Source organism: Mastomys coucha, unplaced genomic scaffold (assembly GCF_008632895.1).
Source record: "Mastomys coucha isolate ucsf_1 unplaced genomic scaffold, UCSF_Mcou_1 pScaffold18, whole genome shotgun sequence".
Classification (NCBI taxonomy): Eukaryota; Metazoa; Chordata; class Mammalia; order Rodentia; family Muridae; genus Mastomys; species Mastomys coucha.
This window is the reverse complement of record NW_022196900.1, coordinates 75,006,120-75,013,851: the sequence shown is the minus strand read 5'-3', so window position 1 is coordinate 75,013,851 and position 7,732 is coordinate 75,006,120. Positions and strand designations below refer to the sequence as shown.

Below are 7,732 nucleotides of genomic sequence, written 5' to 3'. Positions count from 1 at the left end.
TTCATTCATTCAGCAAACATTTATTGAGCAGGCATGTCCTAGGCATTGGAGATACTAAGATGAATAAGATGTAGCCACTGCCCTCTGTACCCTCCGGATGTAGAGAAAGCCACTGGTCTGGTGGGGCTTCAGGACAGGGAAGGCGTCCTCCATCAGGAACTCCTTAGAGAATAAGATCAGCCCTGAAAAATAAATACAACATCTGGTCGTATTTGGCAGGAAACGGTGCTTTTTAACTTATATGTCTCATCTTGTTGAGTAATTTCCCCCCTGTTATTTCTCCCCTCCAGTCTTATCCACTCTTTGGTCTATATTTAATATTGCCTTCAAAGCTATTTTTCTAAATCCCGCTCCGATCTTGTCATTTCTGTCTTGAGAATTTTTTCCTAGCTGTTCATTCATTCATGGTATGTGTTTCTCAGTCATCCACAGTGGTGTTCACAGTGTTTGAGTGTTAAGTGTTTGAGATGCTGTGATAGGCAAGCAGGCCCTCCTTTTAAGAACCTTAGCATCTTATTTAAATAACTTCCCTCCAACACTACCTAAGTGTGTTTCCAACAATTGAACAAGGACAGATTTCTGTTTTAAGAGGATCAAGTCCAGCTCTGTAGTAGTGGTGCAACTGTAACACCAGCATTCAAGAGGCAGAGGCAGAAACAGGCAGATCTCTATAAATTCAAGGCCAGCCTGGTCTATAGATCAAGTTCTAGGACAGCCAAGGCTACACCTTGGTTGGGGGTTGGGGGAAGAAGATCAAGTCTATGGGTGGAGCTGGAAAGTTTAATTCACAGATCCAAGACCACACGGTAAGTGAGTAGATAAATGCACTGTATGCTAGGATAGTAGACTTGAGAAGAAAGGGCTTCTGGGAAGGATGTCTTTCTTAAAGTGATCATGCCTAAACAAAGTCCTGGAGTACCAAGAGAAGTGAGCAGGATGTTGAGACATCCAGATGTGACAGATGAAATCTGTATGAGTGAGAACTCTCTAGAGGAGCCGAACGGAGAGGATGAGTTTATAGTGCAAATGGGGATTTGTTTTACTGCCTTCCACAATATGGTCTTGAGTCATCTAAAAATAGCTATCTTTGAACTGGAGCAAGAGACCTGGGTAGCAGTTCAAATCACATGGCTGGAAACCTCAGTACTGCCAATGTGGTGCCAAGGATCTGGAGGATTCCCGGAGAGATATCTGGTCTACCTTGGAAACCTGAAGAGGCTGGGTTCTGATCTTCGGGAAGAACGCAGTGGTGCAGCAGTGAGGTAAATGAACTCATCAGAAGATATGAAGTCAATGACATAAAAACAACAGCTTTTCTCTTGGACCTTCTTTTATGTGGCTGCCACCCAATGGTGCCACTCACATTTAAGGTTGGTCTTCCCACTAACGAAATCCTTCACAGGTGTGGTTAGCTGCTTAGTTCATTCCAGATCCAGCCAAGCTGTCAACCAAGTTTTAGCCACCCATCACAAGACTCTTAACAGCCCAGTCTACCTCTGTAGCTTCTATTCCTGTTTTCCAAATGAAGAATGAATTTTCCCTGGATTGTTTGACATTACACTGACTTGATGTACCTCATGCATCTGGGATATACTTAAGTGTAATTATATTTTTCAAAATAATAAAAAAAATGTAATTTCCAAGTGTGAAATGGTCACCTCACACACCAACACTCATCATCACCTCTCTTTGACAGAAAAGTCTTAGATGTTCTATCTATCTCAAAAGCACTGAGAAACCTTACGGCTCTGTGATTTTACATATACTGTTTCTTGTCCTGAAGTGTACTTCCCATTCAAAGTCTATTTAAAGTGCCATTCCATACAGTAATCATCTTGGCTTTCCTTTAAAAAAAATTTTTTTTTAAAAAAAGAGTTTTATTTATTGTCCTTTTAGATTATGTGCATGGATTAACTCTGTGCACATGCATGTGGTACCACAGAGGCCAGAAGAGGGCATCAGAAAACTTGGAGTCAGAGTTACAGGTAGTTGTCAGCCACCAGATGTGGGTGCTGGGAATCAAATGCAAGCTTTCTGCAAGAGCAGTCTGTGCTCTTGACTGCTGAGCCATCTCTCCAGCTCCCACACAATGGTTATGCTTAATCAAGCATAAATCCCGTCCCATACTTTTTGAGTACCCACGGTTGCTGTGATCTTTTGACTGAAGCTCCAGGCTGCGTCAGCTTTTTCCTCCTGTTTCTTTCTTCCAGGCTTTATCAGAGTTCCTGAGAGGTCTGCTCACCCCGTGCCCCGTGTGCACGTTTTCATGGCCAACCTGCTGTTGGAGCTCCTCTAGCAGAACTATCTTTAATTTACTTCTGCATTCTTAGGGACTGGCAATTGGTAGACAATAGGCAATTATTTAATGTTGAGGTTGAGGACTATTCCATACTCTGTATGACTTCTGCGCTTACACAAAGCAAAATCTTGCTGGGAGCGGTGGTACACACTTCCTAACCCCAGTCTTCAGGAGGCTGAGGCAGGAGGATCACAAACAGAAGTCCAACCTAGCCTATGTAAAGAACAATTTTCTCAAAAGCAAAACCAACCAGCACACACACACACCACACACATACACATGCACAGATGCAGTGAAGCAGCAGCATCTTTCCTTCTCATTGTTAGGCACTGACATGGTGTGTGTGTGTGTGTGTGTGTGTGTGTGTGTGTGTGTGTGTGGTGTGTAAGAGTGTATGTGTGGTGTGTGTGTGGTATGTGTGTGTGAGTGTATGTGTGTGTGCATGTGTATGTGTGTGGTGTGTGTGTGAGTGTGGTGTATGTGTGTGTGGTATGTGTATGTGTGTGTGTGAGTGAGCATGTGCGTGTGCATGTGTGTGTGTGGTGTGTGTATGTGTGTGTGAGAGTGTGTGTGTGGTGTGTGTATGTGTGTGAGTGTATGTGTGTGTGCATGTGTATGTGTGTGGTGTGTGTGTGAGTGTGGTGTGTGTGTGTGGTATGTGTATGTATGTGTGTGAGTGAGCGTGTGTGTGCATGTGTGTGTGTGGTGTGTGTATGTGTGTGTGAGAGTGTGTGTGTGGTGTGTGTATGTGTGTGTGAGAGTGTGTGTGTGGTGTGTGTATGTGTGTGTGGTGTGTGTGTGTGTGTGTGTGGTGTGTATGTGAGTGCGTGTGTGTGAATCTCCTTTTCTAAATTTTCACACACTTGTTCTCCCGTAAGTAAACTGTATTGCACATAATGTATTCCATGTTGACACGCCTCTGAAAGTATCAGGATTGTGCCAGGCTGGAAGTGGTCATATCTTTTTTTGCCTGCACTTCAAAGAACCCTATTTCACTGCCTGCTTTTAAGTTCTATGCTTGTTCTCAGTGTGCTTGATGATACCCACTACCTTTGTATACTTTGTAATGAATATTCAAATTAACATAATGAATATTCAAATTACAAACCTAGCATATTTGCGTTGGAAAGAAACAGTAAAGTATGAGAACTAAAGCCGTGGGGCTGGGGAGATGGTTCCATAAAGTGCTTCACACATAAGCATAAGGACCTAAATTCCATCCTTAGCACCCACATCATACCCAGTGTGGTGGTGCACATCTATAAGCCCAGTGCTGGGGAGGCTGAGACAGGAGGATCTCTGGGGCTCACTACAACTAATCACACAAGCTACTCTAATCACCAAGTTCCAGGTCCCAGTGACAAACTCTGTCTTAAAAATAATGTCGGTGGTGGAGGTTGGAGAGTTGGCTCAGTGGTTAAGAGCACGTGCTGCTCTTGTGGAGGACTTCGGTTCAGTGTCCAGCACCCACATGGTGGCTCACAGCCATCCATCCATCTGTAAACATACTCCAGTTCCTGGAGATCTGATTCTCTCTTCTGACCTCGACAGGCACCACATGCACACACTACACATACATGCATGTAGGCAGAATGTTCATGCACAAACAATAATATAAATAAAAACTAGGCATAGTAGGTAGCACATAAGTTTAATCCTAGCACTTGGGGGTGGGGCAGAGGCAGAGAGATCTCTGTGAGTTCGAGGCCAGTCTGACCTACACAGTGAGTTCCAGGGCAGCCAATAGAAAAACCCTGTCTCAAGGACAAACAAAACCTAAACTATTAGGGTAGATGGTGCCTGAGAAAGAGTCCTGGAAGGTGGCCTCTGGCCTCTACAGGCCTGTACACAACATACATGCACTCTTATGTATCCAAATTTATACTTGTACAAGCACATACATGCACTCGGATTCACACACACATACAACAAAGCCAAAGTCTTCTCTTGCTTCCTGTGCCCCTTAGACACCATACCTGCTTTCCAATTGCCTTGACATAATAGTGTGTTAGCAGCTTAGTATAGTTCACCTCTGGCCTTTGTCCATGGAGAGGTGTGCACACGTGTGTGATAGAAATGCATCATGCTGTGTGTACTGTTCTTTGACTTACATGTCTTCTCATTTGACAGTATATCATGGCCTCCTTCCATATCAGTCCATCGGAGTCTATCTCATTTTCTTTAATGGCTGCCCCCTTTTAATTTGACGATCTTAATCGTCTGTAAATGGGAAAGCTAAATAATCAAGCTTATTAGAATTGTACCTAAGAAAGAGTAAATCAGCTCTGAGTGAAGGCTTGTGGAATTCTCCTAGGAGTAAAATGTGTTAACTTTAGCGCATAGACTTGGCAATGTTTGTTTTGGCTATTCTGGGACTCTTTCTGCTTATTTCCTGCCTCATTGTGTTTTGGTTAGCCGAGGTTGCCAAACACGTGACCTGTGAAGTGACAAGGTGTTAGATGTTCAGTTTCACATTGTAGGGTTTTGCTATTGTTTTGCATTTAAGCTTTTCATCATATTGTCCTTATAGATGGTGACTGTCCTGCTTCCTAAATATTCACATCTCAGTACAGAACACTGCCAACATCGATAAAATGTCTGGCTTGATGGCTGAGTTGAAATAGAGCTTCTTACAGGTTGTCCTCTCATAAGATTGTGACCTGGACCTTAGGAGAATTCTATAAGTTGACCTGAAGAAGACGGTGGCAGTGGCACATGCTTTGAATCCCACTACTCAGGAGGCAGAGGCAGGAGGATCTCTGTGAGTATGAGGGCAGCCTGGTCTACAGAGTGAATTTCATGGCATCCTGGGCTATATAATAAGAAACCCTGTCTGGAAAAAAATCTAAAAAAACAAACAAACAAATGAATTACAAAGAACAAAGCTGTGTTGGTAGTACATGTGAGCAATCCCAGAATTTGAGGAGCTGAAGCAGGAGGATCATGAGTTAGATCAGGCCAGCCTAGGCTACAGTGTGAATCCTGCCTCAATAAATGAAAACAGACACGCAGGAGGAACAAGTATCCTGTGATGTAAGTATTAGAACTCACCATAAGGATTTGTTGTCATCCTCCGAGGTAACATGGTTCAATCTGGCTGATTCTGCCTTTAGAATCTACACTGCTACTGCCCCAGTGGGGCGTTCTCAACTGTCACCTGCAACAGACTTTTCAATTCATCTCCTTGTCTTACCTCCAGGCTGCCCACCCTCTGACTAGTGCTTGTTTTGAAATAGCCTACCACATTGTACACCTCAGGGTTTCTCATTGTCTCTGGGATAAAGTCTACTTTCTTCGGGTTAGCACACAAAGCCTATTGTGCTGTGACTCACTTCTGCTTATTTCTTAAGGCTGAATGCCTCATATTTCAATTTGCAGGGAATACAAGGAGTCCCTTCAACATACTGCAGGGCAGGGCTCAATAAATACATGCTAAATTAATGGATGAAGTATTTTGTGTTCCTAGGGTGGCCATTCAACATGCAGCCCAGGATGACCTCTGTTCACTAGCTACCCTAACATATTTAGTAATAGTGGCCCATTTATGGTTAAACTTTTCTCAGATCAACAGATATATGGTCACTTAATTACTGCAGTGGTCACATTGATTTCCAACGTGTTCTTTTGGTTCTCTACTAGATGGTCAGTTCTTTAGGGACAGGAGTTCTGCAGGGTTTTTTGTTTTGGTTTGGTTTGGTTTTGTTTTTGTTTTTAATCTAACCCATGGCCTTGCACATTAGAGACATATTGGTTTCAGTTTGTTTTGTTTGTTTGTTTGGTTGGTTGGTTTTTGTTTTTGCATTTTTGATTTTGTTTTTGAGACAGAGCTTCTCTATATAGCCCTGACTGTCCTGGAACTCATCCTGAACTCCAGGCTGGCCTAGAACTCATAGAGATCCAACAGCTTCTGTCTCCTGAGTGCTAGGATTAAAGGCATGAGCCACCAATGCCCAACTAGTATTTGTTCATTTTTAATACTCTTGTATACTGACATTGTTAGATACTGAGGTGATGCTCTTGAAAAAACTCAAGCATAGTTCTTGCCCACATAACGTTTATAACCCAACAGGAAACAGCACTCTAGTTAACAATATGCCAATGCATCACTGGCATGGCAAGAGACTTACAAGTGCCTAAGCCAACAGAACACTGTGGATAGGGGTGGTCACAGTCACAGAAGGTCAGGTGAGCTTATTAGCTACTCATTTAAAGAGTTGTTAATTAAACATTTTAAGTGTAATCACCACACAGAAATGTATTGCCCTTTGCTTGAGAGTCTCATTTCTAGCTCTGGCTGGCCTATAACTCACTTTGTAGACCAGGCTATGCTGGGTCTTTCAGCAGTCCTCCTCCATCTGCTTCCTTGGTGCTAGGATTACAGGCATCAACCATGGAGCCTACTTCTACAGAAATGTAAGCAGAGAATATTTAGGCACATGTTAAACATGAGAAAAAAGGATGATAAAGTCACATCAGAGTGGAATACTGGTCTCATTCTGGTTTGGACTATTTATAATCCTGTAAGGTTCTTTGCAGGATAGATTATCCTCATGTATCCTAGGGGAAGAGAAATTTTTTCCAGATGAGAAACCTGACTTCTCAGAAACCAAGCCACAAAACAAAGGAATTACTTCTGAAGCCAGGATTAGCTTTCAGCTGGGCTTTGCCTCCTAAGCTGGGCCTACCTGCTCTCCCAAGCTTGTTAGCTGTGTACCTAGAAGCAAATCACAAAACCCTCTCAACCTCAGTTTCTTCTTTTTAAAAACTAGTAATATTATTTCCAGAATTAAAGGGCTAAATGAGATTATGGAAAGACATTTGGTCTCATAGCTTGAGTCTTAGAAGGTTCTCAAGAATGTTAATTCTCTATTTCTCCAATATATCTTTTTGTACTTGATGAATTAACAATTTGAAGAGAACTATATTATAAACATCAGTGATACCACGGACATTTTTTTTTATTCACAAATCTGGGTGTTAAATTACGCCCTTTCCTCTCCCTCTAAATGTCAGTTTTATTCGTATTCACTTATAATTTTATTTTTATAGGCTTAGACCCAAAGTAATATTCAAAGCACTAAACATTCGAAGCACTACACAGCAGGTAGGATCTTTCGGGAAAAGGGTAGAGTTTTATATTGGAGCCAAGGTTTGGTGGTCAGCAAGCAGCCCTGACGTCAGGCTTAAAAGATTTAGCCGTTTCCCCTTGGCCATTTTAGTTCAAAAAAGAATCGAGCTCATTCAGAAACCTCCGGAGGCTAAGGAGGAGAGATGTAAACAAAGGCAAAAGACCTCTATAGTTTCCACTTGGGCGGGCCACCTAAGACCATCCAGCCCTCTAGTGAGGGCAGCTAGGGCTGCTCTCCCGGAGTGCCCGGGGTCTGGACTCCATTTCCCAGAGTCCCTTAGTACCCTAATGTATTCAGTGCTCAG

General features: G+C 42.7%; 1 long non-coding RNA gene across 1 annotated transcript; it reads right to left on the bottom strand.

The window, feature by feature from the left end:
* On the bottom strand, window positions 1–5,421 carry LOC116095511. Its single transcript, XR_004120622.1, has 2 exons — window positions 5,351–5,421; window positions 1–182 (listed from the first exon to the last, which is right to left on the bottom strand). It is a non-coding gene; the product is annotated as an uncharacterized LOC116095511 (long non-coding RNA).
* Between the last annotated feature and the right edge of the window lie 2,311 nt (window positions 5,422–7,732).